Source organism: Giraffa tippelskirchi, chromosome 7, assembly GCF_054371585.1.
Source record: "Giraffa tippelskirchi isolate mGirTip1 chromosome 7, T2T-mGirTip1v1.2.pri, whole genome shotgun sequence".
NCBI classification, from domain to species: Eukaryota; Metazoa; Chordata; class Mammalia; order Artiodactyla; family Giraffidae; genus Giraffa; species Giraffa tippelskirchi.
In genome coordinates, this window is record NC_137281.1 from 148589386 (window position 1) to 148614586 (window position 25201).

The 25201-nt window shown below is 40.7% G+C and overlaps 1 protein-coding gene and 2 pseudogenes across 4 annotated transcripts in view; 1 reads left to right on the forward strand and 2 right to left on the reverse strand.

Annotated features, from left to right (window-relative positions):
- Positions 1-25201, reverse strand: part of SPTLC2 (serine palmitoyltransferase long chain base subunit 2) — a 105776-nt gene that overhangs the window by 22855 nt on the left and 57720 nt on the right. The gene's annotated exons all lie outside the window — the stretch shown is intronic.
- Positions 6607-8182, reverse strand: LOC145513636 (serine/threonine-protein phosphatase 2A catalytic subunit beta isoform pseudogene; annotated as a pseudogene). Its single transcript, XR_014059608.1, has one exon. The product of XR_014059608.1 is annotated as a serine/threonine-protein phosphatase 2A catalytic subunit beta isoform pseudogene (transcript).
- LOC145512457 (small ubiquitin-related modifier 1 pseudogene) lies at positions 9199-17130 on the forward strand (annotated as a pseudogene).

The following is a 25201-nucleotide window of genomic DNA, read 5'->3' on the forward strand; positions in this document are numbered from 1 at the left end:
TTCCCTGGTGGCTCAGAGGGTAAAGTGTCTGCCTGCAATGCAGGAGACCCAGGTTCCATCCCTAGGTAGGGAAGATCCCCTGGAGAAGGAAATGGCAACCCACTCCAGTACTCTTGCCTGGAAAATCCCGTGGATGGAGGAGCCAGGTAGGCTACAGTCCACGGGGTCACAAAGAGTCGGACACGACTGAGCGACTTCACTTCACTTACTTATTATATCTCTAAATATTGCAAAGTCAATTACTAACCAGCCTTACTTCCTGATAAGGTACTACTTTGTAGTCTTCCACAAGTGAATGGATGAACATGTTGATTTGTATTGATTTAAATCAACTTGGGGGCTTTCCTGGTAGTTCAGTGGTAAAGAATCCACCTGTCAATGCAGAAGATATGGGTTCGATCTCTCATCTGGTAAGATCCCACATGCTGCGGAGCAACCAAGCCGGTGAGCCACAACTACTGAACCTGTGATCCAGAGTGTGGGAACTGCAAGTACTGAAGCCTGCACGCTCCGTGAGGCCTGCATGCTCTGCGAGGCCCACGTGCTCATGTGTTGCATGAGCCTGTGCTCTGCAACAAGAGAAGCCACTGTAATGAGAAGCCCGCATGCTGCAACTAGAGAGTAGCCCCTGCTTGTCGCAACTAGAGAAAAGTCCACTCAGCAACAAAGACCCTACACAGCCATAAATGTGTGTGCTTAGTCGCTCAGCCATGTCCGACTCTTTGCAACCCCATGGACTCCTCTGTCCATGGGATTCTTCGGGCAAGAATATTGGAGTGGGTTGCTATGTCCTCCTCCAGGGGATCTTCCCAACTCAGGGGTCAAACCCAGGTCTCCCACATTGAAGGCAGATTCTTTACTGTCTGAGCCACAAGGGAAGCCCTACAGCCACAAATAAATAAGTAAATAAAATTATGGAAAAAAAATCAACTTAGCACTCTCTTTCACTAGTGGTGCAATATCTAAATCCACTCACTATTAAGACAACAGCTCCATCTCCCTCTCAGCTGAAAGTAATCTGGGGTTATGTGAAGGAGGAGTTAGGTGTGTGGTAACCATTGCTGTTACATTAATTCCAAGAACTGTAAATAGCTAGTGTGGCAGAAAAATCTCAGACACAATCACAATGATACTTTCAAAAGAGACAAAGTAAGCCCAGGCTAAGAAAATGAATTCCAATTCCTTTTATGCTCAACACTTAAACCACACCATCTTTCATATACCACATCAGTAACTTCTGAGAGAAAAAAAGGCTTTCTCACCTCTCCCTTTTAGAAACAACTTTTTATTTTGCGGCTGAAAAAACTAAAGTAACATCTAGAGAGGTTATGTAAATCAAGTGGAAGAACCAGGATTTGAACTGATTCTTCTGGTTTCAGACTATATTTTTAACCACTCGCTGATCCACTCTGGTTTCTATATTAATAGGACTGACTGAAAGGAAATACTAGGAACAAAACACCCAGGAATAAACCTATCTAAGGAGGCAGAAGACCTGTACTCCAAGACACTAATGAAAGAAATCAATGACACAGATGAAAAGATATACCATGTTCTTGGATTGGAAAAAATCACTATTGTCAAAATGACTAAATTATGTAGGAAGTGTACAGATTCAATGCAATCCCTATCAAACTACCAAACTGCATTTTTTTGCAGATATAGAACAAACAAATCTTAAAATTTGTGCAGAGACATAAAAGACTTCTGAACAGCTAAACCAATCCTGAAAAACAAAAATGGGCCTGGAGGAATCAGGCTCCTTGACCTCAAACTATACTATAAAGCTACAGTAATCAAAATAGTATGGTATTGGCACAAACATCGATCAATGGAACAAGATGGAAAGACTAGAAGTAAAGCCACACACCTATGGTCAATTGATCTATAACAAAGGAGGCAAGAATATAGAATGGAGAAAAGACAATCTCTTCAATAAGTGGTGCTGAGAAAACTGAACAGCTACATGTAAAAGCAATTAGAACATTTTCTAACACCATACACAAAAATAAACTCAAAATGGGTTAAAGATCTAAATGTAAGCCTGGATACTATAAAACTCTTAGAGGAAAACATAAACAGAACATTCTTTGACATAAATCACAGCAGCATCTTTTTGGATCCATCTCCTAGAGTAATGAAAATAAAAATAAACAATTGAGACCTAATTAAACTTATAAGCTTGTACACTTGAAACACTAACACTATGTACAACTAAATCACTTTGATGTATACTGTGCATCTACTTTCATTTCCACAAAGTCATTTTCTTCTTTAGGTGTTTTAGTATTAGTTTTTCTCATTATTACTCTGTCAATAGGGAGAGGTTGATAAAAGGCTGGCACAAAGTATTACAAATCTGGTTCAGACTGTCTACTAGAAGACTGCTTTTTAGGACAGCTATGGGACAGAATAATTAAAATTATTAGGGTACAATGGAGTCAGAACTCTTCAGCAAAGAAAAAATTAAAGTGACATGGCTGTAATACAAAAGCATGAACAAATGCTTCACAATCACCAAAAATGGCAATTCGGGGTTAAAAACGTTTAAAAGTCTTTGCGTCAGCCTAGTATCAATGTTCAAAAAAGGTTCTCCTGAAATTGTGCTTCTAGGAAGACTGGAATTGGAAATCATGAACATCCAATTCCCTAATAGTGGAAAGATAACTTCTTAGGACCAACATTTTTGCTGAATTAGACAATGGGTCTTTGGAAAGCAGAGGATCTGACTTCCATTTTAAAAGTGGGTAAAGTTGAGCAGTGGAGAAGGAAATGGCTATCCACTCCAGTATTCTCGCCTAGAAAATTCCATGGATGGAGGAACCTGGTGGGCTCTAGTCCATGGAGTTGCAAAGAGCTGGACATGACTGAGCACATATACACACCCACACAAAGTTGAGCAGAGAAAATATATGCAGACAGACAGCTTAAGGAAGGCTGGATTAGTACCAGGGCCTAAAATGTTCCTGAACTAAATAAACCTCTGGGACATTCCTTGTATGTGAGGGCTTCTCCTTTAATAGGGAGAATTGCTGGGATTCTTAATTCCACTTAATCAGGAAATCAGAGTTCCAAAAATAACTTTCACTTCTTCCAAGAAAGGGGAGGCGGACTGGCAAGTGAACACTTAGATTTGAGACCACAGTATTAAGAATTATTCTGTAGTCTCTGAAATTTGGGGGAGCCCAGTGGAAATTAACTGAATTTTGAATCCCTATTATAAATGCTACTTAATTTTATAAAAATAAATATGCACATCTATAAAAATCCAAAGAACATGTAAATTTGTCCTGTATCTTATTATTTACTCCATATAAATGATTAACTCTTTCATCAAATTCAATATTGTCAACTGAAACAAAAGCGCTTGTATTTGAGAAAGATGACCGATTCATATTGGTAAATCTATCAAGTAAGTTAAAAAAAAAATCTGCATATATAGTAGTTGTGTATGTGTGAGCTTACACAGTCGTATCTGACTCTTTGTGACCCCATGGACTATAGCCCCATGGACTGTAGCAAGCTCGACTCCTCTGTCCATGGGGATTCTCCAGGCAAGAATACTGGAGTGGGTTTAGGATTTCTTAGAGAAACGTAAAAACAAACATTAAAGAGGCTGAATTTGGAGACTATTAACATTTTTAACCCTCAGGGCAGCCTAATTTTAAGATATAAAACTATTTTTTAAAAAAACAAATGTTGTACATAAAAGTAATTAAATAATAAAGACTTCATTTATTTCAGTATATATTTTCTAGAGACACAGGAGATACAAAAGTAGTGTGATTAAAAAAAAAAAAAAAGGAAAAAAAAAGTAGTGTGATAGTCATTATACCAAAGGCAAAAATCTCGCCGCGAAGACTACACAGAAATGGGAGAATATATTATGTGCTAGGTAAGCACACATTAAACAAATCTATCCTGAGCACCCATGCACTATGTGCCAGACACTACTCTAGGACCTGGGTTGATGGTACTGAACAAAAGACACAAAAACCCCTGCCTGCTTGGAGCTATCATTCCAGTGTGGGGGAAACACTGAAAAAAAAGATAAATTTCTAATTCAAATGTTCATTCTGCTCAAGTGCTGCCTCCATAAAATATCAATGCCCAGAAGCAAAAGCACACCTGGCACTGCCAAGGACCAAGGGGGTAAGAGTCGGACCAGAGGAGGTCAACAGAGGGCCAAATAAGAAGTGCTTCACTGGTCTTTATGTTAAGAACTCTGACTTTCAGAAGCAGGAGAGGGCTTCCCTGGTGGCTCACTGGTAAAGAATCCACCTGCCAATGCAGGAGACATGGTTTTGATCTTTGGTTTGGGAAGATTCCACATGCCAAGGAACAACTAAGTCTGTGTGCTGTACTAAGCTGATTCAGTCATGTCCAGCTCTTTTTGAGTCTATGAACTGTAGCCCACCAGGCTCCTCTGTCCATGGGATTCTCTAGGCAAGAATACTGGAGTGGGTTGCCATGCCCTCCTCCAGGGGATCTTCCTGACCCAGGGATCGAACTCTTCTCTTACATCTCCTGCCCTGGCAGGCGGGTTCTTTACCACTAGCGGTACCTGGGAAGCCCAAATAAGCCTGTGTGCCGCAACTACAGAGCCTGTGCTTTAGAGCCGGGAGCCGAAACTACTGAGCCCATGTGCCACAGCTACTGAAGCCTGCGCTCTGCAACAAGAGGGGCCAGCGCACCACAACGAGAGAACAGCCCCTGCTTGCTGCAACTAGAGAAAAGCCTGCACAGCGATACCCAGCACAGCCAAAATTAACTAATTTAAAAAAGAAGGAGGAAGGAGCAGCCCTCTGGGAGGGTTAAGATTGATATAATCTCCCATATTTCAATAGGATCACCCTAAGTGCAATATTTAGAACAGTCAAAGACAGAAGCAGAGAGAGCACTGGAGAAATGATTAGACTAACGTGAGAGCAACAGGCATAAAAAACAGATGGAGGATATATTTTGAAGGTAGACTAAAGTGTTACAAATGTTAAAGCACACAGAAGACGCTAAATAAATATTTAATGAAAAAATGAATCTTGAAAGGCTGGAGAGACCAATGTGAACTAACAGATCAGTCATAAAATTTTATTGGAACTCTGCATGGATATCTCCTATTCCTATATTTTCAGCATTGTTTATTTATGTTAATTCTTCTAAACCATTTTTCACTTGACTGATCCCTCTGACTGGTTACTAAGTCCAGGTGAAAGAGAAGTATCTAAGTCAAAAACAGTGGGGATACAGAGAAGTAGAGAGGTTCAAAGATACCAATATTAAGGTGACATAATCCACAGGCTCTGGTGATTAAATAAATGGAATAAAGGAGACAGAACATAATAACAATATCTTCTTTGGACAACTTCATGAATAAAGATGCCATTATCTGATATAGGGAACACAAAAGAAAAAGCAGGTTTGAAGGGAAACCAACGGAAAAGGCTAAAAACTTTAGAGAAACAAAACAATTTTGGAGAGCAAGTATTTTTGGAGTCTAAAGGTTTAAAATTAAGTAGATCAAGACTAATGCTTCCAAACTTGGATTGGCATATTAATTGCTGGGCTTCCCTGGTGGCTCAGTGACAAAGAATCTGCCTGCCAAAGCAGGAGTTCGATCCCTGACCTGGGAAGACCCCACATGCCATGGAGTAACTGAGCCTGTGCTCTCGAGCCCGGGAGCCAAAACTACTGAAGCTCTCGAGCCCTGGAGCCCATGCTCTGCAACAAGAAAAGACACTGCAGTGAGAAGCCCAAGCACCACAACTGAAGAGTAGCCCCTGCTCGCCACAACGAGAGAAAAGCAACGAAGACCCAGTGCAGCCATAAATAAATAAACAAAACTATTCCTTAAAAAAGTTAATTGCTGTTTGGGATGATGAAAAAAAAGATGAAAAGTTTCTGGAAATGATACTGGTGATGTCTGCACAACACTGTAAAATGTACCGAATGCCACAGAGTTGTACACTAAAACTGGTTAAAATGTTATGTATATTTTACCACAACGTCACTGCCTAGAGATAAAGTCTGTTTTTTAATTGATATAATTCACATATAGCTCACCTATTATGTAACTCACTGTTTTTTAGTATATGGAGGAAGTTGTACAACCACTATGACAATTTTAGAATATTCTCATCACCCTGGTGGCTCAGATGGTAAAGAATCTACCTGAAGTGCAGGAGACCGGGGTTCAATCCCTGCGTCAGGAAGATCCCCTGGAGAAGGGAATGACAACCAACTCCAGTATTCTTGTCTGGAGAATCCCATGGACAGAGGAGCCTGGTGGGCTACAGCCCATGGGGGTCACAAAGCGTGGGGCACGACTGAGTGACTAAGCACACGCCAAAAGAAACCACACCCGTTAGCAGTCAGTCATCCCTCATGTGTGCTGCCTGCCAAGCGGCTCTAGTCGTGTCCAACTCTGGCAGTCCGAGTCCATGGGGTTGCAGAGAGTCAGACACGACTGTGCGAGTAACACACACAAACACACACGAGGACATAAATTCACTGAAATCTATAGGTAGCGCAGGTGAAGTCTGATAGCAAGCCCTTGGCTTGTTCTTCCCGGCTTCAAGAGGACTTTAAAAAAAAAAAAAAAAATTTTTTTTTTTTTTTTGTTTAAAACAGAAAGTTTATTTGCTCAGTACACCAAGTAGAATGCAAGCACTATCATGACAAATATACAGAAATATGCAGATCAACATAAAACAGTACTTTAGTTTTAAAGAAGTGAAATCTTTTTAAATGTTATGACATCGTACTCCCAAGAATCCTTTTTTCAGTTATACATTTCAATAAAATAAATGGTAATGAATTAAGTGGAAGTTAGCTTGTGAATTTTTCTTAAAAATCCAACCCTATTAATCCATGCCAGTTAAACACTCTTAACTAAAATTTCCCAGTAAGTGCAAGAGATGGAGTTAGTTACCTTTTTTGCTTGGACGGTCCCAAGGTAAATAGTTACTACAAATACAGCAGGCAAACTGTTAAGACCGACCAATCTAGAACATAGTGTTGAACTAATTTCAGTCTCAAATTGTGCTGAATGCTCATCATTAGTACAGCAGTATGGCACATTTTGGTCCATGATGTGGTTTAATGCCAAGACAGATCCCTATTTGTTACAGAAACATGTAGATTACTGCTGCTTTTTTTGTTGTTTTGTTTTTAAATATATATATATATATATATATATATATATATATATATATATATATAAAAGCCAGATATACTTCCACATACAAAGGCAGGTTTTCCCAAGAGGGATTTACAGCAAGTAGTCTGGGGTGTGCCGGGTCACATGAGGCTCTCCACAACAAGGCGCTGGGTCAAACTGAAGGAAGGAATATTTCCAAGTGTCATCTAATTCCATGATAGCAGCCTGGTTCCCACAAAGATAACAGTAATTGGGTGCACTGAAAGTTGTAACCACGTTCTGATCGTGACACCAACTGTATCCCTCCATTACAAGTTGGTGAGCGTGAGAAACCAGGGTCAGACCATTATTAGCACGGTTAAACGTTTCAGAAATATCTTGTCCAAATGTGTAGCCAGCACCACGTGGTGAAATATCCCACCCACGGAGATCATCTGGATCTGGCCATAACAGATCACACATTGGGCCCTCATGTGGAACTTCTTGTAAACGATCCAGGGCTCTTATATGATCCAGTGTATCTATGGATGGAGAGAGGCCACCGTGGAGGGAGAATATCTGTCCATCTGCTAAAGCTGTAATTGGCAGATAATCAAAGAGATCTGTAAAATATTTCCAAACGTTGGCATTTCCATACTTTCGCAGACATTCATCATAAAAGCCACATACTTGGGTAATTTGTCGGCTTTCGTGGTTTCCTCTCAGTATTGTAATGCATTCTGGATAACGCACCTTTAACACCATAAGAAGAGTCACCATCTCCACAGAATAATAACCTCTGTCTACATAGTTTGTATCTGGTGACTTCCCACTGATTCTGAAGAGTTCCATAAGATCATGGAATTGACCATGCACATCTCCACAGACGGCAACAGGACAACAGACCTCTTGTAGATTTGATTCTTTTGTTAAAATTCACTTAGCCTTTTCACACAGCACCTGGACTTGGTTCTCGTTGAGCTGTTTACACTCGTTCAGCTGCCTGACCGACTGGTTCAGGTCCTTAGTGAACGCCTTGTTGTCCATGGCGCCCCTGCCCCTTGGCTGCCGTGCCCCTGCCCCGGGTGCTGCTACCCTAGACCTCCCCCATCCTCCCACCCCACCCATCCTCCCCCCACCCCGCTGCCAGCTCCCAGCGGGGGAGGGAGGAGCCGGGTGGTCTTTCAAAATTATCTGAGATCTCTTATGCAAAGTTCCAGCAAAGCTGGAGGACAGAACAACCCACTCCAGTATTCTTGCCTGGAGAATCCCATGGACAGAGGAGCCTGGAAGGCTGCAGTCCATAGGGTCGCACAGAGTTGGACACAACTGAAGTGACTTAGCATGCATGCATGCATACGACTAACAGCTATTCTTGTTACATTTATGTATATCGTCAGGTCAAGTCTGTTGAAACCAGACTTATTCTGCAAACAAATTAGTCTCAGTTTGTCTATGATACCTTAGAAATAACCTTAAATGATCGAAATACTTAATCACTATGTTGTACAACACAGTAGTATAGGTCAATTATACTTCAAAAACATCAAACTCATACCAGAGGCAGGAGGTGGGGAGAGGGAGAAATGGATAAAAAGCAAAGGTACCAACTGGGAATGTAATGTACAACATGATTAATTAACATGGCTGTATGTTGTTAAGACAGTAAATCCTAACAGTGCTCATCACAAGGGAAAAAATGTTTTATTTTGTATCTATATGAGACGACAGATGTTCACTAAAATTACTGTGGTAATCATCTCATGATGATTGTAAGCTTATATACATGATTGATGTATGTAAGTCAAATCATTATGTAAACCTTAAACTTACAGTGCTATTTGTTCAACATTAATTACATACCTCAATAAAACTGGAAGAAAAAAACACTTCAGAGAGAATTAATATTGTAATAAATCAGCTTTCTATGTGATATTATCAGATGGAGGCATGCACAGGAAATAAAGGACAAAATGAAACACTTCACTGGCCACAATGACAGGATTCTGACCTTTAAGATATTTATCACTTGTCTAAGCTTAGTTCGAGCCCCCCGTTTATGGATGATTCACAAACTGACAGACCTCTCACAGAGTGACTTCCTTCAGTTCAATTCAGGTCAGTCGCTCAGTCATGTCTGACTTTTTGCAACACCATGGCCTGCAGCACGGCAGGCCTCCCTGTCCATCACCAACTCCCTGAGTCCACCCAAACCCATGTCCATCGAGTTGATGATGCCATCCAGCCATCTCATCCTCTGTCATCCCCTTCTCCTCCTGTCCTCAATCTTTCCCAGCATCAGGGTCTTTTCAAATGAGTCAGTTCTTCGCATCAGGTGGCCAAAGTACTGGAGTTTCAGCTTCAGCATCAGTCCTTCCAATGAATATTCAGGACTGATTTCCTTTAGGATTTACTTCCTTACATGTTGTTATTCGTAAGCACCATCTGTATCCTAGCAGAACTCATCTGATTTTTGTTCTTGCCAAAATTATAGGGTAAATTCTAATAATCTTAGAATGAAACTGTCCACCCAAACTGCTAAAAAGGCAATCAATATCCTCGTTTTCTTCCCTCCCCTAAACGACTCTTTCTGTTCACTGATCTTTAGGTGGTCAAACTAGTCAAACTCTTCTAATCTTTTGGTGCCATGTATATGCTATGCTAAAAATAACACTAATAAAATCATCATTTGTATATGTGTATACTACTTGTATATATGTATATATGTGGTGTTAAGTTGGTCAGTCATGTCTGACTCTTTTGACCTCAAGGACTGTAGCCCGCCAGGCTCCTCTGGCCATGGGATTTCCCAGTCAAGAATACTGGACTGGGTTGCCATTTCCTCCTCCAGGGGAGTTCCCAACCCAGAACCCGGGGCTCCCATATTGTAAGCAGACTCTACCGAGACACCAGGGAAGCGTTATATGTATATATATGTCCACGTAAAAGAATGTGGACTATATGCCAAATAACTGACACTGGTTATTCCTGTTTATTTTATGTGACATATGTTTGAGTTTTTGAAAATGAGCAGGTGTTGCTTCTATAAACAAAATAAAAATGAATGACTAGGAGGATACATTTAAATGTGGTATTAAAGGGATTTCCCTGGCAGTCCAGTGGTTAGGACTCAGCACTTTCACTGCTGTGGGCCTGGGTTCAATCCATTCTTGGGGAACTATTAATAAGCTCCTGTAAGCCATGCAATGCAGCCAAAAAAAAAAAGGTAGTATTAAAAAGTCTACATTTGGCATTCTTAACAGACTGATCCCCAAATTCCATATACTTATGCAGCAAGAGGACTCAAACAAAATAAAACATATAAAAAAGAATTCCAAAATCAGAACTTAAATCAGAACATGAAAACACATCTTCTTATTTGTATAAATAAACATAAACTCCACATCCAGAGTTTTACTTGTTAGTCTCCTACTTTTATTAATCAGAATCATATAACAAAGTTCCCAAATCAGTTTGTTCTTCTTGGCTGTTACTAATGATCTCCTTTCTAGCAAATTGACGAGGATATAAACATCATGCATGGGACCAACTAAAAATCAATTAATGAGCAGAAACTAAAATACAAAGGTAACTAAACTTAATGTTGTAAAACTGTCAACATTCCAAGGAAATCAGAGTTAAGAATCCAAAGTTGGGTCTTCACTGCCAAGCCCAACATAGAGGAGGGAAAAAGCTGACAAGCTTAGACAAGAGTTTATTCACTTATTTACTTCTCCTGAAGCTGAGAAACATTAAAGGCAAATTTTAGTATTCAGGAAAGGGGGAGGGGAGTAGGTGGGAGGGAGAAAAAAAATTTTAGTATTCAAAAAGAGTGGACTAATTAACTGAGAATACTGTGATGGCTAATTTTACGTGTCACTCTGACTGGGCTCCAAGGGCCTCAGATGTTGAATCAAACCTTATTCTGTTTGTGTCTCTGAAGGTGTTTTGAATGAGAGTTAACATTTAAGTTGGCTGACTACCCCATGTGTGTGGGCCACAATCAATCAGCTGAAATCCTAAATAGGACAAAATAAGACCTGCCAGGTTGCCTGCCTGCTAAGGTGGGACATTATTATTTTTCCTGCCTTCATATTTGAACTGAAGCACCAGCTCTTCCTGGATCTTGAGACTGACGGCACTTGGACTAAATCATCTGGGTCTCCAGCTTGCCTGCTGTAGATCTGGAGTCTTTCGATCCCTGTTAACTATGTGAGCCAATTCTTTCTCTTTCTCTTCCTCTTTCCCTCTACCCTCCCTATAAAAATACTGCAAGGAAAAGTTCAGCAGATGTTTTATGATGATGACTGTGGCATGGATGTCTCAGAAAGCTTGGAATCGCTCCAGAAGACAACAATCTATTCATTTGACCAAGTTATTCCAGGTGCTATGGGACTTAGATGATACTTAATAGAACATTTTCTTGAATAATGGCCATACTTTTACTTAGAAGTTAAAAATAACTTCTAACTGCTGTTAGAGCCACTTTATCTTCTACTCTCTTTTCTACTACGCTCCACAAACAGCTGCAATCCCCAGTTCTACCATTTGAAGTACAAACATAGAATTTGAAAGAATACTAACCCATATAATTACTGTACTTCATTTAAAAGGTTTTGATTATAAGAAAGAGATAAGAACCACTTCCCACATCAAATATTAAATTGACCAAGTACTTCTTTTACCCTTTGTGTGTGTGTGCACACACACGTGCTCAGTCATGTCTGACTCTTTGCAACCCCTGGACTGTAGCCCGCTAGGCGCCTCTGTCCATGGGATTTCCCAGGCAAGAATACTGGAGTGGGTTTCCATTTCCTTCTCCAGGGGATCTTCCCAACTCAGTGATCAAACCCGGTCTCTTGTGTCTCCTGTATTGGCAGGAGAATTCTTTGGCACTTTTACCCTTTATCAACTGCAAAAACAAGCAGCTCTCTAGGTCTCTGGGAATAGAGTACCTGTCACTGAAGAGGGGCTCTATGGTCAGAAAAAAACTGAATGGTAGACATTATTCAAAACTACATATAGCAGCAAATTATTTTAGAATAAAAAAATCTTGTAACCATGCTCTCTATACATCCCCACAAGAGCAGGGCTTGCTAAATAATTAAAAACTGAACAAGCAGGAGGTGTAGTGAAGTCCCTCCAGTCTTGGTGCTGTGCTGTGGGGCAGAGACATGAATTTGTCAACCTCGAAGCAAAGTTCTGCCTACCCAAGGCTGCTGCTGCACGGAGACCCCTGGGGAAGCCACCATCACCAGTTCTGACCAGGAGGCAACACCTTCAAAGGAGGATTTGACAGGTAAGAAGGAAGGAGAATATATTAAACTCAAGGTCACTGGATAGGAGAGCAGTGAGATTCACTTCCAAGTGAAAATGACAACACATTTCAAGAAACTCAAAGAATCACACTGTCAAAGACAGGGAGCTCCCATGAATTCATCCAGGTTTCTCTTTGAATGTCAGGAAATTGCTGATAATCACACTCCAAAAGAACTGGGAATGGAGGAAGATGTGATTAAAGTCTGTCAGGAACAAAGAGGGTCCTTCAACAGTTTAGATTCTTGTTTTTTTTCTTTTCCTTAATCCTTTAAAAATTAAAAAATATATAGCTTTTTTGTAATGTGGTGTTCAAAACAGAATTGAAAACTGGCACCCCATCTCTTTACAAAGCCTTGTAATTTGGATTCTTGTGCCCATGATTCATTATTGTCTTTTTTCACTGTGCTGAATTCTGGTGATCCAACCTCAGCCCTCGTCATATCACCCTCTCTGTTTTAAAAATAACATGGGTACACAAAGAGGCCACCTTCTCCAGGACTGTGTATTTGCAGGCTTGTGATAAATAAGATCGATTAAAGTGAGTGTTTATAATGACTTTCCAGTTCTTAGGCATATGATCGCTTCACTCCTGTACTAGAACTTTCAGTGGGAGATGGAAGTTTTTCAGAGAACTGAACTATGAAAAATGACCTTTCCTGAGCTTGAAGCTAATTTTAAAATCTGAGGGTCAGGACCAAAAGAAGAGGAGTATCAGGTTGGAGTCATGGTGACAGAGGTGGTGAGAACAATAACTAATTCCGAAAGTGGCTTCACTGAAGAGAAAACATTTTAAGAAGAAAGAAAAACCTTGTTAGAAGATCCCAGAAAAGTTCTACTTTTCATTAGCAGCTAAAGTTATTCACGTAGACATGATTATAACAGAACACTGCTCTTTTTGCTACTTTTTGGCCTGGGATAGTGGTTTTAAATGGACACTGTCTGTATTAGCTTCATTGAAATAAACAAAGTATTTGCTTAAAAAAAAACTTGAATAAGTAAAGGTAAAAATGGGGGAGGGACCTTTTCTACAAGTTGCAGCAAATATTTTGTACTTGTTAAAATTTTGATAACTTTTGCTTAATTTATGAATCTTATAAATGCATAGATACTTAAGTTGATTTTCATGTCAACAGAAATATATTGATAATTATCAAGGTTAAACCATGGAGGAACTTCTACTTTATGATTATATATATATATTACATAAATATATATAAAAATATATATATGTTTTTTCACACTTAGATGATACCATAGTATGTGAATTGGGCAGAATAGGGATTCACTCTTAACCAGGTCATGAATTTTTCTTTACTGAAGAAGCAGTCTCTTCTTGACTCATCTTTCTTAATCACTAATGATCACTCTCTTTGATCAGCTCTAAAGTGGGCGGGGGCACGGAGGCAGCAGACAACGCTATCAACTCTCATCACAGCAGTTTCTAGATCAATAAATGATGTACTTGTCACAAGTATCCAGATAAGATGCCTCGTGAAAAGCAGCATCTCATGGCCTCCTGGAAAGGAGAGCAAGAGGGACAAAAGTATGTCAGCAAACACACAAGTCAGCTGACCTTTAAGGTCATCAGTTCTTTAACTTCTACATGAACACCTGCAGAGATTTAGGTGAAAAATTAGCATCACTCATCTAAAAATATCTTAAAATGCCAAAAGGGACTAGAGAAGGCAGTAGTGGTGAAAGAGAGAATAGCATAGGACCTAAACAAAAACATCAATGAAGCTATTTTTAAAACCACGCTATGTTGGAACTTGAATTAATCTGTTCATGTTTTTCACATGATCTGAGAGAAAGAAGGATGAAATATACTATTTAAAAATGTTACCTAAAACAAAAGTAAAAGAAATATTAGCTAAAAGGCAGGGCAGACTGATTTTAATAACACTTAAGCCCCAGTTAAAGGGCAGTAGGAAATCTTCCCAATGGGCTCTTAAGAGACCTAGGGAATAGGAAAATAAATATAGTGAACAGTCTTGTAGAAGGGATATTTATAAGGGACTTTCAGGAAGCAAGAATTCAGTAACTTTGGAACACTGAAGCAAAATGAGTTTACCATGCTCTAGACGCAGTCCCTGTTTTCCTAGACTGTTGACAAATATTGAAGCGCTCAACCTGGGCGACTGTCAAATTAATGAAGGTCAAAGCAGACGGCTTGCCTCTCCCTAGCCTAGGGATGCTGTTCTAAAGCAGCCCTTCAGCTTTTCACCTCCCTGGTGCTGCTGCTGCTAAGTCGCTTCGGTCGTGTCCGACTCTGTGTGACCCCATAGACGGCAGCCCACCAGGCTCGCCTGTCCCTGAGATTCTCCAGGCAGGAACACTGGAGGGGGTTGCCATTTCCTTCTCCAATGCATGAAAGTGAAAAGTGAAAGTGAAGTCGCTCAGTCGTGTCCGACTCTGTGTGACCCCATAGACGGCAACCCACCAGGCTCCACCGTCCCTGGGATTCTCCAGGCAGGAACACTGGAGGGGGTTGCCATTTCCTTCTCCAATGCATGAAAGTGAAAAGTGAAAGTGAAGTCGCTCAGCCGTGTCAGACTCTTCTCGACCCCATGGACTGCAGCCCACCAGGCTCCTCCATCCATGGGATTCTCCAGGCAAAAGTACTGGAGTGGGTTGCCACTGCCTTCTGCGTTCACCTCCCTACAAGAGTGCATGTGTATGAGTGAGTGCGCTCATTCGTGTCCCACTCTTTGCGACCGCATGCATATAAGTATCTGAATCTACTACCTGTTAACGACACTATTTCTATTTCTTTTCTCGGCAACTAGAGTAGCTCTGTGAACACCAAGCACCGCAGGTAAATTCCTTTCACGAGCATGGTTTATCACCCTCTCCCTAGCAGCAGCTTAATCCTTTAATCAGTTTCAGTGCCCAAAACTAGGATTCCCTGAGGACTGCCACAGGATGTGCAACAGGCAGCGGGGCCAAGGCTTTAAGTTGTTGATTCAATATAATCAAGAATTTAAAAGAATGGTTACTAATGCGTAGCCAGAAACAGAGGGCCCTAGAAAAAGGAAGCAAAGAGGCCAAGTGCCTCAGAAATTAAGGAACTGAGTTTTACAGGGTGCCAGCCCATAATTAGGACAGAAAGGCTTAATTTGTCCAAGACTGTCCTACCGTCCTCCTTTGGTACTGGCATGTATCATGGCTACTTTTAGACAGAAATGAAGCGACGAGGAACCACGACTACTGTGGTCAAGCACCCATGGGCAGGTGAAGGGGGTTAGCAAATAAAGCGAGGCCTGGAATTAAACTAGAGTTTCAGAGGCAGAAGGCAAGGCAATAAGCGAGTATTGAACATTCAGGAAAAAAGTGGACAAGGCTTTTATAGGTTAGGTACAAAAGAATTTGAGATTCTGAATTAATAGGCTATAAAAATATAAGTAGCGTTAAAACGAAAAAATTCCAACCAGCCCGTAGCGGCCTGAGCACAGGCCCCTGGTCCCTTCGCTGTTTCTTTTCCCTCCCCTATGGGAAACAGAGGGGAAACAGTGTCAGACTTTATGTTTCTGGGCTCCAAAATCACTGCTGATGGTGACTGCAGCCATGAAATTAAAAGACGCTTACTCCTTGGAAGGAAAGTTATGACCATCCTAGACAACATATTTAAAAGCAGAGACATTACTTTGCCAACAAAGGTCCGTCTAGTCAAGGCTATGGTTTTTCCAGTGGTCGTGTATGGATGTGAGAGTTGGACGGTGAAGAAAGCTGAGCACTGAAGAATTGATGCTTTTGAACTGTGGTGTTGGAGAAGACTCTTGAGAGTCCCTTGGACTGCAAGGAGATCCAACCAGTCCATCCTAAAGGAGACCAGTCCTGGGTGTTCATTGGAAGGACTGATGTTGAAGCTGAAACTCCAATACTTTGGCCACCTGATGCGAAGAGTTGACTCACTGGAAAAGACCCTGATTCTGGGAAAGATTGGGGGCAGGAGGAGAAGGGGACGACAGAGGATGAGATGGCTAGATGGCATCACCAACTGGATGGACATGGGTTTGGGTAAACTCCGGGAGTTGGTGATGGACAGGAAGGCCTGGCATGCTGCGATTCATAGGGTCGCAAAGAGTCGGACATGACTGAGCGACTGAACTGAACTGAACTGAACTGGTTGTAATTTAACCCTTGCAGTTGATTCATTCAGCAAGGACCATCAGCTCTTTGGAAGGAAGCATCAATGCATTCAGTTTCAAACACAGTGAAGATAGACAACTTAGCATCAACATCAAACTCCTGTTCCACACACCAATATTTCCCTTATTTTTCTTTTTAGAAGAAAACAGATCAAATATCTTGTCCTCCAATTTCCTTTCCTTTCCCCAATTACCACCAATCAGTAGAGTTGCTTTTGGTTCTCACTGATGTAAGAAACTCAAGAACAAAGAAAAAGAAAAAGACAACTCTCAAATCTCTTAAAAGTTAGTTTGCATAATTAACTTAGGTTTTCTTTAAAGTGCATAGTCTAGGGCCTTGTCCACCAAGAATCATCGTCTGGTGGAGTGGACTCGTATCCTCTTTTTTTCCAATGGTCTCTCATTGTTTTAATTAACTAATTTTTTGGTTGTGCTGGGTCTTCATTGCTGCGTGGGCTTTTCTCTAGTTGCAGTAAGTGCGGGCTTCTCATTGCTGTGGCTTTTTTTGTTGCAGAACAAGGGCCCTAGGCACTCAAGTTTCAGTAGTTGTGGCTCGCAGGCTGTAGAACCAGAGCTCAGTAGCTGTGGCGCACGGGCTTAGCTGCTCCGTGGCATATGGTATCTTCCCAGACCAGAGATCAGACTGGTGTCCCCTACGTTAGCAGGTGGACTCTTATCCACTGTACCACCAGGGATCCTTGAATCCTCATTTTTAACAAACTCTACAGCAGTGGTGCCACACATTAGAATCATTTGGGATGCTGTTAAATAAAAACTTATAAGAGCCTCACCCCCAGATATTCACTAGGTCTGCAAAGGGGCCATGATAATTAGGTATTAGGTATTATTACTAATTACTATTACTGTGTGTGAGCAAGGTTAGAAATCACCATACTAAAAGTAACTTTGATGCAGGTGGTCCATGGACAAAGTCTGAAACAGGGGCTTAAAAGAATACATCTTAATGAGGTTCTTCTGAAACTCATTCCATTGTCAAGGTAGATGGTAGGCAGATACAAGTATTTAGATAATTTATTTTTTCCTAAACCACAGGTGACAATTAAAAAAAATCAATTCCTCTTCAAAAAGCTCTCAAATCTTAAGGAGGATATCTGGTTGTTAACTGAGAAGAGCCCATCTATCTTGTCACTTATTTATACATATTAAGTATTCCCGTGGCAATAAACTACAATAAAGTTGATGAAAATCTAAGATAAAGTCTCCTGGACAAAGCCCTCAAAAACAATCCCGGGGCGGGGGGGAAGCAATTCCAACCGTATTAAGGTTGAGAAAATTCTTCTTCTTCAACAAAGAAAACAGAGACTAGGGTATGCTGCTGCTGCTGCTAAGTCGCTTCAGTCGTGTCCGACTCTGTGCGACCCCATAGACAGCAGCCCACCAGGCTCCCCCGTCCCTGGGTTCTCCAGGCAAGAACACTGGAGTGGGGAGACTAGAGTATACTAGGGTATAAAGTTGCCAAATTATAAGTGATGAGAAGAAATGGTCATTTGTCTCAGCTAAACAGTAACTGAACAAATCAAATCATGGAAAAATATTTTAAATCAATTTTATTATGAAATAAAACTAAAGTAGTTCATCTACTTCAATCTTAAAAATAATAATAATATGACTCACAGTACTTTAATTAAGAGTTTAGTTCCCAGGCTTCCCTGGTGTCTCAGAGGTAAAGAATCAGCCTGCCAATGCAGAGGACATGGGTTCAATCCCCGATCCGGGAAGATCCCACATGCCAAGGAGCAACTAAGCCTGTGTGCCACAACTATGGAGCCTGTGCTCCAGAGCCTGGGAACCACAACTGCTGAGCCCTCGCGCCCTAGGGCCCAAGCTCCACAACTAGAGAAGCCTCCACAAGAAGCCCATGCACCTCAAGGAAGAGTAGCCCTGGCTTTCTAGAGAAAGCCTATGCAGCAACGAAAACCCAGCGTAGCCAAAAATAAAAAATAAATCAATAAATAAAATTATTTTATAAAAAAATTTAGTTCCCTTATATCATCTTACCACATTTTCTCCAAAATAGTTCAAGACTCTTTTCCTGTCCAAGGGGAATATCCTCAAATTCCTTATTTATGCTGTGCATTAATAACAATATTCTACTAAATGAAGGAGTCTACATTTGTTCAGAGATTAGCTTCCAGCCTGTTGCTGCCTGTGGACATCTTAATAGCCGGCTTCAAACAAACTCTGAAAGGAGAGACCGCTCGTGTGGCAAGAAATTTTTATTAGTACTTGGATTTGGAAAAAAGAAATGGGAGTGGAAGAAGAAATAGACACACCATGCTACAGAAGCTCCTGAGTATTCAGGATAGATTTCTGAAGCAGAAAGGTTAAAGGGGTTACTGATCCATGGGGACAAAAGAGGTAGTAGGCTTTCATTTGTAGCAGTGATTATAACTAAACTTAGCGGGTTTTTTTTTAATTTGCAGACCAGAAAAAAGAAAATTAAAAATACGTTATAAAATAGTAGTCTATTTTAATAAGATGTTAAATATCACTAAAGGAACTTCAGAAGTAGAAGTGGATGGAATTCAGGAAAGCCACATTCTACTCAGACATTAAGAAAACCTGTCCTATGTGTGAGCTCAAATTTCTCTACCTATAAAGTGGTTATGCTGCTTGCTAATTTCAGAAGGCTTAAGCCATGAATTAAAAATGGCTTTCTCTAAGATAATAGCCTACTTTACAGAAGGAAAATCTTTCTTTGATTGCTGGTTATTTTTCTAAAGTAATGGATCGCATAGGAAAAATCCACGTAGCTAGAAAGATTAGTAAGAAATATAAAATCAGTAAGATCTGAATTTGCTTCGAATAGTTAGCTGGATTTAAGGAAGTTTATGGATTTTCTTTGGTGGGGTGGTGAAGGAGGAGGAGAAGGAAGGAGGAAAACCAAGAAAGGGGGAAGCTGAACCAAGAGGAATTCATCTGTGGCTCTGAAACCAGTCCTTCTCGGAATCCTACCCCTACCACTAGACTATGAGCATTTTCAAAGGCAAAGATCATGCACTGTTCACTCTGTATCCCTCAACAGCACAGCCACCACAGGGTACAGAGTAAATGCTTGAAAAACGTTTGATAAATGAAGAATTAAACATTTCTTAACAGTGTTCTAGGCAGTAAGTTACAAGTAAAGGAATCTAATCTAACTCTGTGTTAGATATACTGCTAAACAGTACTGTGGCTAAGAATAAAACTGTGTTCACTAGAAAACTTGACTTTTCTTAGATGAATCTAATAGTAACGTAACAAATTACATAAAAGCAGATATGTAATAATAAAGAAAAAAAGTGGAACTCAAGCACTCCTAGTCTCAGAAAGCACAGGAATCAGAAAGAAAGGACCCAGGCTCAACCAAAGGAGAAGCCTGCCTGCTAAACGTAACCAGTGGGTGTCAGCACCCCAACTCCAAAAGCAGGAAATTCTCTTTATGACCACTCCCTCCCCATCAAAGACTGTTTTCTTTAATAGTCCTGCCCCCTCAGTGGGGGCCCTGAAAGACTTTTTGTAAAAAACCCTTCTCAGTTCTACATTAGCCTTGGACAGTTGCTGGGATTCTCAAGGTGATCGTTTAACACCTCATTAACAAGTCTATTATAGGAATTAATCCAAATGAGCCAAACCGAATTTTAATTAAACCTCAATCTGCCCAATGGGCTCTCAGTTCCCCTCAGTACTAAGAAGTACAAAAAGCACAGTTTCTACAAAGAAAGTTGTTTCTGTCATATTACAATCTATCAGTAAGATGCACCTAACTAGTTTATTTTGTTCCATAATTTTGCCACTCTGGCTTTAACATTCAGCTATCCCTGTGGCTCAGCTGGTAAAGAATCCACATGCAATGGGGAGACCTTGGTTCAATTCCTGGATTGGGAAGATCCCCTGGAGAAGGGATAGGCTACCCGTCCAGTATTCTTGGGCTTCCCTTTTGGCTCAGCTGGTAAAGAATTTGCCTTCAGTGATGGAGACCTGGGCTCAGCTGGTAAAGAATTCACCTGCAACATGGGAGGCCTAGGTTCGATCCCTAGGGTGGGAAGATCCCCTGGAGAAGGGAAAGGCTACCCACTCCAGTATTCTGGCCTGGAGAATTCCACGGACTGTATAGTGCATGGGGTAGCACAGAGTCAGACATGACTGAGCGACTTCACTTTCACACAACGTAGTTTAAGAACCTACCCATCCATTTTCTAATATTTCTGGACCATGTGTGCATTCATTTGTTCAGCAAGTTTATCAAAAGGCTAGTAGATTTCAGACACTAAGCTAGGTGCTATGCTTGTTATGGACTATGTCTCTGGACATCAAAACCCATGAAAGCACAGCTCTGGAAACTGGAAAACCACAATTTTAGTTGCTTCGGCCAGACATTTTGCCTTGATTCATGAATAGATCTTACAGCTCAATTTCCATTACTGGATGTGGATTAGTGATGTGTAAAGTAAAATCTAGAATTTCAAATGTCTTGTGTAATTTGTCAGAATTTCCTCTCATTTTTTCCCTACTCACCAGCCTGTTTTAACTTCAAGTGTCCACTCAGAGTACATGCACAATTCCCAACCACTGTCACCTTACTGTGGTTCCTAGGGAACACGGACGGCTCTCAGGATCTATCATCATTCTAGTCATACGGCCCTCTCTTCTTTGAGAAAAGGACAGAGATCGGAGAGGAAATGCAGAAAAAACTGGGAGAAAGGAGAAAGGCAAGCTCACAATGCAGGGTAGGGAAAGGATCTCAACTCGCCCTGCATGCTGCAGTTTTTCTGAAGGCTCTACACTCCTGTCACCAAAGAAGAACACGTCTTTCCACAAGAAAGATTAAAACATTGGTCAATAACCAACCACAGACTACTTGAGTGCGTGTTTAAGCCTTACTTTCAACCTTAAGCAGCATTATTTCCATGGAAGTTATTAACGTACTCTGGAATCTAAAACAAACAGGTTTTAATGATAAAAGTAACAAATTCAATCTGGTAAAATAAAATTCATTCCTCCACCCAGTCACTTACATTCCCACTCCCAGCAAGAAGCTGCAGGTTCTGTTTCTGGCTTACCGCATGGCTAGTATAGAAATGCTGCTAGTATTCTTACCCCTCTGCTGCTTTTTCTGTCAATCTTGGATGGTGTCTAGGTAAGGTATCTATCTGTACTCCTCCTTTCCATGTTTTGTCCACTAATCACAACTACTTTTTTGTAATATTGCTAATTTAAAAATTCTCGTAATGGCTAGTTATCTTCATAAATTTAGAGACTATCTTTCTGGGGAGGGCATGCTACACAGCTTGTGATCTTAGTTTCCCCACCAGGGATGGAACCCGGGTCACAGGAGTGAAAGTGCCAAGTCCTAAGTGTTGAACCACCAGGAAATGCCCTAAAGACTATTTCTTAATTTCAAAATGTGTTGTTTGTAATTTAAGACAGTATCTACTGATTCCACTAAGTATGGTAAAAAAGAAACCAATACGCTTGTATGCTATCTCCTGCCTTCTGTCAGCTACTTTCATACTATCAAGGTTCTTGATGCTTCTGATTTATAACCATAATGAAAGAGGGTGCAATATAGGGGTAGGGAGTGGGAAGCACAAACTGTTAGGTAAGGTAGGCGCAGAATGTGTTGTACAACATGGGCAATAGAGCCAATATTTAGTAATAACTGTAAATGGAAAGTAACTTCTAAAAACTGTATAAAAAATGAAAAAAATTATTTTAACTAAAAACTTTATTTTCCTTTGAAAAATTGCAATGAAAACACTTAGAGATTTCATTATATGTTTAGTATTTTAGGACTGGGACACCAACAATAACATCTAGCAAGTAAGTCTATTGATTTATACACTTTGAAGAAGACACTGTGTTCAAACATTAAGTGTTAGCTCTGTAAGACAATAAATGTGTGAAACTATAAACTTGTGAAACACGGTTTTTGGGAGAAGAAAACATGTATCAACACAGAGGCGTCATAAAAAACAGCACTTCAGTTTGTTGTGAAAAATGAATAGCATTTGGGTGACAGGAGGATCAGCATCGTCAGAGGCACCAAACTGGTTGAAATAAGAGTACAAACAGGAAAAGATGCGGTTAAAAAATCAAACTATAGAGGATCTCAAACATCCTATAAAGAATCTGACTTCATTCTAGAAGCAACTAGGAGTTACCGAGCACCGTTACCTTCTGCTTTGGCATCTTCAGGCAGACGACGGCAGAGCTGCCGACAGAGCTGTGTGTCAGGAAGATTAACAGGCGGTACAGGAGAGACCAGAGAGAGGGCAGTTACGGGTGGCGCAACTGTTTAAGGAACAGGAAGTCAGGGCCTGAAAACAGTCACGTGGCAAAGGGAATAAGCAGCAGTGACAGACAGAAGCAACAGACTCGGACTCAGATATAGGGAAAGGAGGCTACGATTTCAGGCCGACATAACTTGAAGACAGCTCTATACCATATTTAGTTGAGAAGACGAAGAGGGGATACAGTGAGAAAAAGCAGCGTAACTTTTGCCTTTTTCCTGCTAAAAGCCAGGCAGGCTGAATCTTAATCACGAGGAAACACCTGATGAACCTGAATTGAGGGATATTCTGTGTAATAACTGGCCTGTAATTGTTACAAGTGTCAACGTCATGGAAATCAAAGAAAGGCTGAGGAACTGTGGCTGAAGAAGACTAGAGAGATGAGACAACTCAATGAAACAGGTGACCCTGACCCACATTCCACATCCTCGGGATGCCGACCTGAGGAACAGAGAGTAAGTAACAGTGTACCACTACTACTCACTGACATGAAGTGATAGCAGGTTCATATGAGTTAAATAAGTAATACTCATGTGTTAGTGCAAATTTCTTGCTTTGATTGGTTGTACTATGGCCATGTAGGAAAATGCCTTTGTAGGAAGTATACACTGAAGCACTTGGGATGGTGGAGCATAAGATCAGCAACGATTCAGGAAAAAAAAGTCTTTTTGTGTGGTGTACTTCCAACTTTTATGTGAGTCTGTGATTGTTCTACAGATAAGAAAAAGATTTCAAAACATTATGATGACAGACATTACCTCTGTCATATGACTACAGGTCTACATCATGAAATTTAGGGACAAACATTTTAAACTACTGTGACTTTTCATAATTTTTAGTTCTCTTCCCCTGCTCCCGGTTTCTTAACACCAATTGGGAAAAGCAAGAACACCAAGGAAGATTAGAATGCTCCTATTTGCTTGCTCTGAAGACAGAAAAAGAGTCACAACCTGAGGAAAGCTGGTGGCTTCTAGAAGCCTTCCATTTACATTCAGGAAGAAAATGGGAATCTCAGGCCTACCACTTAAAAAAACTGAATTCTGCTAACAATCTGAATGAGCCACGGAAAGGATCCTACCCGAGGGCCTCTAAAGAGGAACACAGCCCGGCTGGCACTCTGATTTTAGCCCACTGAGACCCATGTCAGACTTTAGAACTATTAGATAACGTTTAATTTTGTTTAAGCCATTACAGAATAGAAACAGCATCACACATCATTGAGTAGATCTATTTATTCACTCATTTATGTATGAGCCTTGGAGAAGGAAATAGCAACCCACTCCAGTATTCTTGCCTGGAGAACCCCATGGACAGAGGAGTCTGGCAGGCTCCAGTCCATGGGGTCGCACGAGTTGGACACGACTTAGCGACTAAACCACCACCATTTTCCCCTATAATTTCCATTTTTTCCCCAGAAGTTGTAGGAAGTTTCAAAAAACAAAACAATATATACATTTAAAAATGAAAGACATAGGAAAGATGATCTTTGTATAGAAACAAGAGACCTGCAAATGAAAAAGGGTCCATACTGGGCCAAGAAAGAAAATGAATACTTCAGTAGAGATAATGTATGCACCCCTTAAGTTGCTGAATCAGTCTCAAACATGAAATTCTGTCACAAATTTATGATCATATGTAAAATGGTTAGATGGCATCACCAACTCAATGGACATGGGTTTGGGTGGACTCCGGGAGTTGGTGATAGACAGGGAGGCCTGGCATGCTGCGGTTCACAGGGTCGCAGAGTCGAACATGACTGAGCGACTGAAATGAACTGATAAAATGCTAACAATTCCAGTAAGAGAGCAGCTTAGAGAACAGATAACATACATTCATGGTCTTAAAACACACACACACACACACACACACCTTTCGAACAAAATGTGTTCAGAAAAGTCAATCTGGGTCTCAAAGTAAGGGTGTGGTAATGAAACTGGAACATATAGGTGGTAGTGTAAGTGGCCCAGGGTAAAAACAAACCAAAAAATGCTGTGCTAACTGCAGCTTACTTAAAGCCTCTAGTCCTAAAATTCTTTGAATTATCTGAAACTGAAACAGGAGGAAAAAATAAATAAAAAAGGAAATCAAGCTGCTAGTGACTGTTCTCTGTCTTCAGTCCCATCTACAATGGAATTCTATTGGTTTAGCATCCTGTTTGGTGAAGAAAAACTTCCAGAGTGGCCCCACAGGAAGGACTGTTCACAATGAGTAAGTTTACACAACAGAGAAATAAAAGGTGTGCAAGTATATAAAACTACTGTCTTACAAAAAGGAGAAAATATTATGTCCAAAATAAGCTATTTCAA